This window comes from Microtus pennsylvanicus, chromosome 5 (assembly GCF_037038515.1).
Source record: "Microtus pennsylvanicus isolate mMicPen1 chromosome 5, mMicPen1.hap1, whole genome shotgun sequence".
Lineage (NCBI taxonomy): Eukaryota > Metazoa > Chordata > Mammalia > Rodentia > Cricetidae > Microtus > Microtus pennsylvanicus.
Window position 1 is genome coordinate 44923325 of NC_134583.1, and position 11593 is coordinate 44934917.

Here is an 11593-nt window from a genome sequence, read left to right on the forward strand (position 1 = left end):
TAGTGTACCAAGAAGATGACTCAGTAGATAAAGGTACCTACTACCAAGTATAATAACCTGAGTTTTGTCACGTGGACCCACATGATGTAAGGAGATAACTGTATCTCCAAAGCTGTCCTCTGACCACTATACATATGTTATGGCATATGCATATACACACATTTATACATTTAGTGTATGTCTGTGTGTGTGCATGTGCACGTGCGCACACAAGTGTGTGTGTGTGAGAGAGAGAGAGAGAGAGAGAGACAGATATATATATATATATATATATATATATAGAGAGAGAGAGAGAGAGAGAGAGAGAGAGAGAGAAAGCCTATCAAGTAGGCCAACAAGAAATCCCTGGGTATCTGCTTGTTTACATTCACACAATTGTGAAATTATAAAATTATCCCACTATTACATGATTTTACTTATGTGGAAAGAAACTCAGGTTTTCATCTGAATAAGTTACTTTTCAGTGCCATATATTTATATCTTAAGGAAAACAAATACTAAATCTCAAAAAGATACCTGTACTTCCATGTTTATTGAACCAACATTCATAGTAGTAAGGGTCTAGAAAATGCACTTAGCATTTTCATAGATCATGGAAAGCATGATGTACTTCAAATGGAACATTACTCATCCTAAAAAAGTTAAAAATCCTGATATTGGTAAAAGCATAAATGATAGAGAATTTGTTATGCTAAGTGGAGTAAGTTAGAAAAAGAAAAACAGCTGTTCTGTGATATCACTTATATTCGGAAATAGTAGAGTGGGTATCACTACAGACTGACAAATGAAAAACAAGGAAAGATATTGTTATCTGATATGTGACATAATGACTATTTTATGATATGAGATTGTTGGCCAAAATCTTTACTATTACACAAAATGTTCTAGTGACAAGTCCTTTGGTAAATAGCTCAGATCTTGGCAAGCAAGAAGTCAGATCTGATTCATTAGGGAGTTTCTACTGTTTTAGGATCCCACAACAATAATATAAGGAGAAGCCTTCACTTTGTGAGGTCATGTGACCCTACATACTAGTGGAAATTGATGCAAGAATTTGAGTCATAAGATGCCAGGCCCTACAAGGCTCTGACACAGAAGAGCAGCAGGTGGCAGCTGACTTCAGGGTGTCATCCCACCAGGAGGAGAATCCCTGATGGGTGAATCTCAGATAGACAAGGCCCCAAGACCACAGACTCCAGAATGTCTTTTGCTTATGCTGTGCCTTTATACCTTTGTTGTTGCTTTTTCTGGCTTGTGGCATGGTGTAAATGGGTTTGAGGAGATCCCCACTGCCTGTAATGTGGTGTGTTTATCACGTGGAAACATCCTATTCTACTGGGATTTTTACCTGTAGATTATTATGAATATGATATCTTCTTAAACTGTACTGTATGATTAATAATAATAATAACAATAATAATAACTTTGATTTGTTTAGAGATTTGATGACAAAAAATAAAGCAAGGAAAAGTCACACAGCTAGAATGCATGAGTTTCTATTGAGGAGTCATATAGACTGTGCTTTATGTTTTGGTAATGATCAAGCAAAACAGTTAAGTCCCAGTAGCCCAGCTAGCTTAAATTCTTTTAGCCTTAATCTTGGCAGGTGTGTTCACAGGTTCTGGAGTGCATTGCAGTTGAAAGTAAGCTTTGAAAATAACTTAAAGTTAGACAAAGACGTTTTGTCAAGTAGCATTGTATTTGTCAAACTAACTCAAGATCAATGAACAAATACAAAGCAGTCCAATTAGTATTGACCTACTTTTCTCACTATGGTTGGCTAGTTACTAAAGGCAAAAACTAACTCCTTATAACCATTTCTGCCCTCAGTCTCCTGATACAAAAATACTACTGATGAGTGGGAAAGCACCCTAAAGATTTAAAGTAGAGCTGACTGATTCTTTTTCATATATAAAAGTTTGACTGTGTGACTCCTTTAAGATTCCTTATAGGATTATTTTTCAAGATAAGTAATAAAATAATTGACCCTTTTCTTTATAACTGCAAAATGCAATGAAATACCTGACTGAGACTAGCTTGCTTGCCTACATGATTAACTCATAACAAGTTGTTTGGTTAGAAATGTGTGTATGTAGAGGGAAGTTGCTTGTCGGTTCCCGGCCACCCGGCTAGCTTAGACCTGAAATAACCACACAGAAACCATATTAATTAAATCACTGCTTGGCCCATTAGCTTTAGCATCTTATTGGCTAACTCTTATATTAATTTAACCCATCTCCATTAATCTGTGTAAACCACGTGGCAGTGGCTTACTGGCAAAATTTCATCATGTCTGACTCTGGCAGCAGCTCCATGGCTTCTCTCTGACTCCACCCTTCTTCCTCCCAGCATACAGCCTAGCTTTCCCCGCCTAGTTCTGTTTTTCCTTGCCATAGGCACAAAGCAGTTCTTTATTCATTAACCAATAAAAGCAACACATAGAAAGGACTTCTCACACCATATGTGAATTCTTGGGATAATTTGTTTTTCACCTGTAATTCATAAAATGTTTAATCACATAAGGAATATGGAAAACATGATTTTTTTTACTTACATTCATTCACTTGAAAATTAGAATGTAACTACACTGTAATTCTTATATTGCCTAAAAGATTTTTCTGGGGTATAGATACTGCAGAAAAAAGAATACAGTGGAAGAATAGAGAATACAAAAGGAATCCACTGAAAAAAGTGTGTCTTTTTTTCCTAACCCCCTCAGATAGAAAAGTTAGTAAGCCCAGACTCTGTGACTTTCCTTTGAACCATACACTGCTGAGGCCGAGCCCACCAGACAGTGATATTAAGATGTCACTATAGTGGCAATTGATGGCTGCCAAAGAGAAAGAGTTGGCTTTCTTTAAGTTTGTAACCCCATGAGTGATCACCCACCTAAGAATAATGGTCAGAACTAAAGTAACTATGTGGGATTTAAGGGATGAATAAAAGGAAGACTTTGAATGGGTACGGAATGGTGGTAGTGTATCTATCAATGGAAGGATGGGGGAAACAAATAAATATAACCAAAATACAATCTCAAAGAATTAATAAAGCGATTTTTAAAAAATGAATCACACTTTGTATTTGACACTTTGTGTCTTTAAAAAATGTAACAGTTGTGCTGCTCAGGAGCGATGCACGCCTTTAATCCTAGTACATGGGAGGCAGAGGCCAGGAGATCTCTGTGAGTTCGAGGCCAGCCTGGTCCACACAGCTAGTTCCGGGACAGGCTCCAAAGCTCCTGAGAAACCCTGTCTTGAAAAAAGCAATAGTTATTAAAATGAGGGAAAGTCAGTCTTTGACTTCTATGATTGTATTTGTTCCTTAATTCTATGGAGTTTCCCCCCTTTCGAACTACAGTGTTTTTACTCCACATAAAATCTCAACCTAAGACTATCAGTCATGTTTCCTCAGTTGATATCAGTAACTATGATTAGTGAGAAAAGTAAATGTGGCTTCAAGGAATATTTGCAAAAGTGAAAGGGCTTAGCTCTATGTCTCAGTGATATTTTCACAGCAGTTGCTGAACTCACTCTCACTTTTGCAAAGTTAAATTGAAATTTCCTGAATGTATTGGTACTGTGGTACTAGAATTGGACCTGACTTCTCCCTGGTGTTGATATAATAACTTTTGCAAGTCATTTAAACCACAAAAAGTACTCTTTGTTTAATGTCATTCCTAAGACTTTCTTTGTCAACTTGTGTTGAGACTGATGTTTCCTCCTCAAAACATGTCTGAACATTACTGGAGTCACTTGGGTTAAGAGGGGAGTACTGAGGACAATTGTAATACTTCATGTGTGCAGGTTCTGTGTAAGTACTAAGACAGAGATTCGTTAACAAATGGGGATTGTAAGATTATTTGGTAACTCATCTCCCCATTGAGAATTGTACCATACTCTTCTTTATGCTGAACATGCATCTTGTTCTTTAGTTGCCTCTGAAAAGCTACACTGGTATTAATATGTGAACTCACACAATGAAGTTGGAAAATTTAACATAATTGTATTCCCATGGGTGCCTCTGAACTTCCAAAGGAAATACTCAGGTAATGTGTGAAGAGACTATGGGAATTGACCCCGTACACATGAGGAGACTTCTAATTATATGTCACCTCAGAGTAGACAGTATCTAAAGGAAGTAAAGATTTCCACAGCATTTGACGTAGATGTGAAGAGTGTTAAAACGCAGTGCTGACTTTCTCTTGATCTAGTAGATATTCCTCCCATCTTTACTTCTAGTCTCTCACGGACAGAGGTATGTAATCTACTTTTGGTCATTATAGGAACAGCAGGCAATAATAAAACCCATGGACCAGAGCGGCAGCAGAGGACACAGGCTGCTGGAGGCGGGAACCGTCCCAGCAGGAGAAGCAGGCTGCAGGGACCGCGCGCAACACCAAGAACAGATCGCCCCACTACAATTAAACCAAAGAGGTAGGCCTTCGGTTGGGGAGGTCCCTGGCAAAGGAGGAGCCGGGTCCTATTCCTGAAGACCTTTCTGAGGGGTGAGAGGGATCTTGGCCCCCGGCAGGAACCAGGAAACAGAGCAAGGGCATTTTGTAAGAGGAGCCCCTGGCCAGCAGGGGAACCTGAACCAGTTTTAAAAGACCCCTTAGATAGCATCGATAGGAGGAGATGGGTAGGCGCCAAGGAAAGAATTCACCCAATAATCTGAAAAACAACATGAAAACACCAGAACCCAACGATCTTACAACAGAAGGTCTCCAACACCATAAAACAGAAGAAGTGGAAAAAATTGACTTTATGAAAGCTGTAGAGTCCCTTAAACAACATGTGAAAAATGCCCTTATAGAAATGGATGAGAAGTATAACCAAAAATTTGAAGAAATGAGTAAATACGTACATAATACCCTGGGAAACCAAGAAAGAACGATCAAACAGGTAATGGAAACAGTTCAAGAATTGAAAACTGAAATGGAAGCAAGGAAGAAAACACAAACTGAGGACCAGCTGGATATGGAAAATCTAGGTCAACGAGCAGAGCCTACAGAAACAAGCATAATCAATAGAATACAAGAAATAGAAGAAAGAATCTCAGATTCTGAGGACAACATAGAGAAAATAAACGCTCTGATCAAAGAAAACTGCAAAGCCAACAAATTCTCATCACAAAACATTCAGGAAATATGGGACACAATAAAAAGACCAAATCTAAGAATAATAGGAATAGAAGAAGGAGAAGAGTCACAGCTCAAAGGCCCAGAAAATATTTTGAACAAAATTATGGAAGAAAACTTTCCCAACATAAAGAAAGATATTCCTTTGAATATTCAAGAAGCATATAGAACACCAAACAGACTGGATCAAAGGAAAACATCCCCTCGCCACATAATAATCAAAACACAAAATATACAGGTTAAAGAAAGAATACTAAGAGCTGCAAAGGAAAAAGGCCAAGTAACTTATAAAGGTAAACCGATCAGACTTACACCTGATTTCTCTATGGAAACAATGAAAGCCAGAAGGTCCTGGATAGAAGTACTGCAGAAGCTAAGAGACCATGGATGCAAGCCCAGACTACTATACCCAGCCAAGCTTTCGTTCACTATAAATGGAGAAATCAAGACATTCCAGGATAAAAACAAATTTAAACAATATGTAGCCACGAATCCAGCCCTACAGAAAGTAATAGAAGGAAAATCGCAACCCAAGGAATCCAACATTGCCAACACTGCTTACAATAACTCAGGCATCTAGCGACCCTTCACTAGCACAACTCAAAGAAGGGAGACACACAAATTCTACTTCCAAAAACAATAAGAATATCTGGCGTAAACAACCACTGGTCATTAATATCACTTAATATTAATGGTCTCAATTCACCTATAAAAAGGCACAGGCTAAGAGATTGGATACGAAAACAGGATCCAACATTCTGCTGTTTGCAAGAAACACATCTCAACCACAAAGACAGGCATCTACTCAGAGTAAAGGGCTGGGAAAAGATCTTTCAAGCAAATGGTCCTAAGAAAAAAGCAGGTGTGGCCATATTAATTTCTAACAAAACTGACTTCAAACTAAAATCAATCCGAAGAGATCGAGATGGACACTTTATACTCATAACAGGAACAATTTGTCAGGATGAAGTCTCAATCCTGAATATTTACGCCCCTAATATAAAAGCACCCACGTATGTAAAAGAAATATTACTAAAACTCAAGGCAGACATCAAACCACACACACTAGTAGTAGGAGACTTCAATACACCTCTCTCAGCAATGGACAGGTCAATCAGACAGAAACCTAATAGAGAAGTAAGAGAACTACTGGAGGTAATGAAGCAAATGGACTTAACAGACATCTATAGAACATTCCACCCAAATAGGAAAGAATATACCTTCTTCTCTGCAGCCCATGGAACCTTCTCGAAAATTGACCACATACTCGGAAACAAAGGAAACCTCCACAGATACAAAAAAATATCAGTGTCCACCTGTGTCTTATCAGATCACCACGGATTAAAGTTAGAATTCAACAACAATCCTACCTCCAGAAAGCCGACAAACTCATGGAAACTGAACAGTCAACTACTGAACCACACCTGGGTCAAAGAAGAAATCAAGAAAGAAATTAAAGTCTTCCTTGAATTTAATGAAAATAAAGGGACAACATACTCAAACCTATGGGACACTATGAAAGCAGTGCTAAGAGGAAAGTTCATAGCACTAAGTGCCCACTTAAAGAAAACAGAGAAAGCATACATCGGAGACTTAACAGCACACCTGAAAGCTTTAGAAAAAAAAGAAGCAGATGCGCCCAGGAGGAGTAGAAGACTGGAAATAATCAAACTGAGGGCTGAAATCAACAAAATAGAAACGCAGAAAACAGTCCAAAGAATCAATGAAACAAAAAGTTGGTTCTTGGAGAAAATCAACAAGATCGACAAACCCCTATCCAAACTAATTAAACGACAGAGAGAGAACACGCAAATAAATAAGATCAGAAATGAAAAGGGGGACATAACCACAGACACAGAGGAAATTCAGAGACTCATTAGATCTTACTACAAAAGCCTGTATGCCACAAAACTAGAAAATGCAAAAGAAATGGACATTTTTTTAGATAAGTACCACATACCAAAGCTAAACCAAGACCAGGTGAACGATCTAAATAGACCTGTTAGTCGCGAAGAGCTAGAAACCGTTATCAAAAATCTACCTTCCAAAAAAAGCCCAGGACCAGATGGTTTCAATGCAGAATTCTACCAGAACTTCCAAGAAGAGCTAATACCTATACTCCTTAATGTATTTCACAATATAGAAACAGAAGAGTCATTGCCAAATTCCTTTTATGAAGCTACAGTTACCCTGATACCAAAACCACACAAAGACCCAACCAAGAAAGAAAATTACAGGCCGATCTCACTCATGAATATCGATGCAAAAATTCTCAATAAAATACTGGCAAACCGAATCCAAGAACACATTAGAAAAATTATCCATTATGATCAAGTAGGCTTCATCCCAGAGATGCAGGGCTGGTTCAACATACGCAAATCTATCAATGTAATCCACCATATAAATAAACTGAAAGAAAAAAACCATATGATCATTTCATTAGATGCTGAAAAAGCATTTGACAAAATTCAACACCCCTTTATGATAAAAGTCTTGGAGAGATTAGGGATACAAGGATCATACCTAAATATAATAAAAGCTATTTACAGCAAGCCGTCAGCTAACATTAAATTAAATGGAGAAAAACTCAAAGCCATCCCACTAAAATCAGGAACACGACAAGGCTGTCCACTCTCTCCATACCTCTTCAATATAGTGCTTGAAGTTCTAGCAATAGCAATAAGACAACATAAAGGGATCAAGGGGATTCGTATCGGAAAAGAAGAAGTTAAGCTCTCGTTATTTGCAGATGATATGATAGTATACATAAGCGACCCCAAAAACTCTACCAAAGAACTCCTACAGCTGATAAACACCTTTAGTAATGTGGCAGGATACAAGATCAACTCCAAAAAATCAGTGGCCTTCCTATACACTAAGGATAAGGAAACAGAGAGGGAAATTAGAGAAGCATCACCTTTCACGATAGTCACAAATAGCATAAAATATCTTGGGGTAACTCTGACCAAGGATGTGAAAGATCTATTTGACAAGAACTTTAAGTCTTTGAAGAAAGAAATTGAAGAGGACACCAGAAAATGGAAAGATCTTCCTTGCTCCTGGATTGGGAGGATCAACATAGTAAAAATGGCAATTCTACCAAAAGCAATCTATAGATTCAATGCAATCCCCATCAAAATCCCATCAAAATTCTTCACAGATCTGGAGAAGACAATAATCAACTTTATATGGAAAAACAAAAAACCCAGGATAGCCAAAACAATCTTATACAACAAAGGATCGTCTGGAGGCATTACCATCCCTGACTTCAAACTCTACTACAGAGCTACAGTATTGAAAACAGCTTGGTATTGGCATAAAAACAGAGAAGTCGACCAATGGAATCGAATAGAAGACCCTGACATTAACCCACAAACCTATGAACACCTGATTTTCGATAAAGGAGCTAAAAGTATACAATGGAAAAAAGAGAGCATCTTCAACAAATTGTGCTGGCAAAACTGGATGTCAACTTGTAGACGAATGAAAATAGATCCATATCTATCACCATTTACAAAACTCAAGTCCAAATGGATTAAAGACCTCAATATCAGTTTGAACACAGTGAACCTGATAGAAGAGAAAGTGGGAAGCACTCTACAACACATGGGCACAGGAGACCACTTCTTACGTATAACCCCAGCAGCAGAGACATTAAGGACCTCATTGAATAAATGGGACCTCCTGAGATTGAGAAGCTTCTGTAAAGCAAAGGACACTGTCACTAAGACACAAAGGCAACCCACCAACTGGGAGAAGATCTTCACCAACCCCGCAACTGACAAAGGTCTGATCTCCAAAATATATAAAGAACTCAAGAAACTAGACCGTAAATGGCTAATCAACCCAATTATAAAATGGGGCATTGAGCTGAACAGAGAATTCTCAACAGAAGAACTTCAAATGGCCAAAAGACACTTAAGGTCATGCTCAACTTCCTTAGTGATCAGGGAAATGCAAATCAAGACAACTTTAAGATACCATCTTACACCTGTCAGAATGGCTAAAATCAAAAATACCAATGATAGCCTTTGTTGGAGAGGTTGTGGAGAAAGGGGTACACTCATCCATTGCTGGTGGGAATGCAAACTTGTGCAACCACTTTGGAAGGCAGTATGGCGGTTTCTCAGGAAATTCGGGATCAACTTACCCCTGGACCCAGCAATACCACTCTTGGGAATGTACCCAAGAGAGGCCTTATCATACAACAAAAGTATATGCTCTACAATGTTCATAGCAGCATTGTTTGTGATAGCCAGAACCTGGAAACAACCTAGATGCCCTTCAATGGAAGAATGGATGAAGAAAGTATGGAATTTATACATATTAGAGTACTACTCAGCAATAAAAAACAAGGACTTCATGAATTTTGCATACAAATGGATGGAAATAGAAAACACTATCCTGAGTGAGGTAAGCCAGACCCAAAAAGAGGAACATGGGATGTACTCACTCATATTTGGTTTCTAGCCATAAACCAAGGACATTGAGCTTATAATTAGTGATCCTAGAGAAGCTAAATAAGGAGAACCCAAAGAAAAACATATAGGCATCCTCCTGAATATTAACCTTCAGCAAGCGATGAAAGGAGACAGAGACAGAGACCCAAATTGGAGCACAGGACTGAAATCTCAAGGTCCAAATCAGGAGCAGAAAGAGAGAGAGCACGAGCATGGAACTCAGGACCGCGAGGGGTACACCCACACATTGAGACAATGGGGATGTTCTATTGGGAACTCACCAAGGCCAGCTGGCCTGGGTCTGGAAAAGCCTGGGATAAAACCGGACTCTCTGAACATAGCGGACAATGAGGACTACTGACAACTCAAGAACAATGGCAATGGGTTTCTGATCCTACTGCACGCACTGGCTTTGTGGGAGCCTAGGCAGTTTGGATGCTCAACTTACTAGACCTGGATGGAGGTGGGGGTTCCTTGGACTTCCCACAGGCCAGGGAACCCTGATTGCTTTTCGGGCTGGGGGGAGACTTAATTGGGGGAGGGGGAGGGAAATGGGAGGCGGTGGCGGGGAAGAGACAGAAATCTTTAATAAATAAATAAATAAATAAATAAAAAAAATTAAAACCCATGAAACTTACACATCAGGAAACTCAGACTTTTAGCATTTTTGAGCTTTATTGTTTCCTTTTTCTAATCCTTTAGTCCTCCCTGCATGTATACAACTGGCATACGGCACAGCTACATAACAAATTATATTATTTTGAAACTTAACCAATAGATGGAAGGTAAACTCTAGTTGATTTACTAGTTTCTAAAATATTACAATTATTAAATACTCCATCAGCAAGAAAATGAAAAAAATACTAGCCTCTTAATAATTTAACATCTGATTAAAAATGAGGAGAATTCATAGAGAAAATGTTTGACCTTGGAGTTAAGCAAGAAACAATTATGTTGGGTAAAACACAAGAAAAATATGTGAAAGTATAAATATATGTTTATTTTAAATACCATGTAGTATTAAAAGATAAATTCCCGCAAAGACTAAAAGTATATAAGAATGATTGAAGTCAAGAGCCAGTAATGTTAATATTATCTCTATATTGAAATAATGAGCCAGTAATGTTAACGTTATCTCTATATGGTAGCTTTCTGTTCATTGTGAGATTGAGTTTCCCTTACATGCCTCCCTTCCCTTTCCTCCATGCAGATATCATTTCATCCAAGAAAAAATTACCCTATGTGCATCTCCAAATTGAGCTAGATTGAAATTTGAAGACAGTTTACCTCACTATATTGAAACAAATAATATTAGATTCCATGCTAAACATAATAATCACAATAATGGGTAACATATGAAATAATATTTTTAAACAAATAAGCACATCTCATTCAGCATTATATACTAAAGTAAAATGACCAGGGTAGGGGGAAAAAGGACTTTAAGAGAGGGGGAAATGAAATAAACAAATATCCATGTCATGAAATATTATAATATAGCAAGCTTCTTCATAATTTATTCTTCATTCAGCACTTACTGAAACAGTAAACATATATCATTGCCCTTCTATGATTTCTCTAATAAGAGGATAAATACTTCTTGACAAGGATATAACAAAGAAGATATTTAATATTTAAAAAGCAGATAAGATATTTCACAGAAAACCAACCCTCACTTTCATGTGAATATTTTTCATAAATATTTAGGAATATGTCTTCTTCTTTCTAGAATATACCTAATAAGGTATTTGTTTGTTTGTTTGTTTGTTTGTTTGTTTTGGTTTTTCGAGACAGGGTTTCTCTATGGCTTTGGAACCTGTCCTGGAACTAGCTCTGTAGACCAGGCTGGTCTCGAACTCACAGAGATCCGCCTGCCTCTGCCTCCCGAGTGCTGGGATTAAAGGCGTGCGCCACCATCGCCCGGCTATAATTTGGAGTGTGTGCATGTCTATTATGTATGTTTGTGATGAGACGGACATGGAAAGAGAAGAAAGTG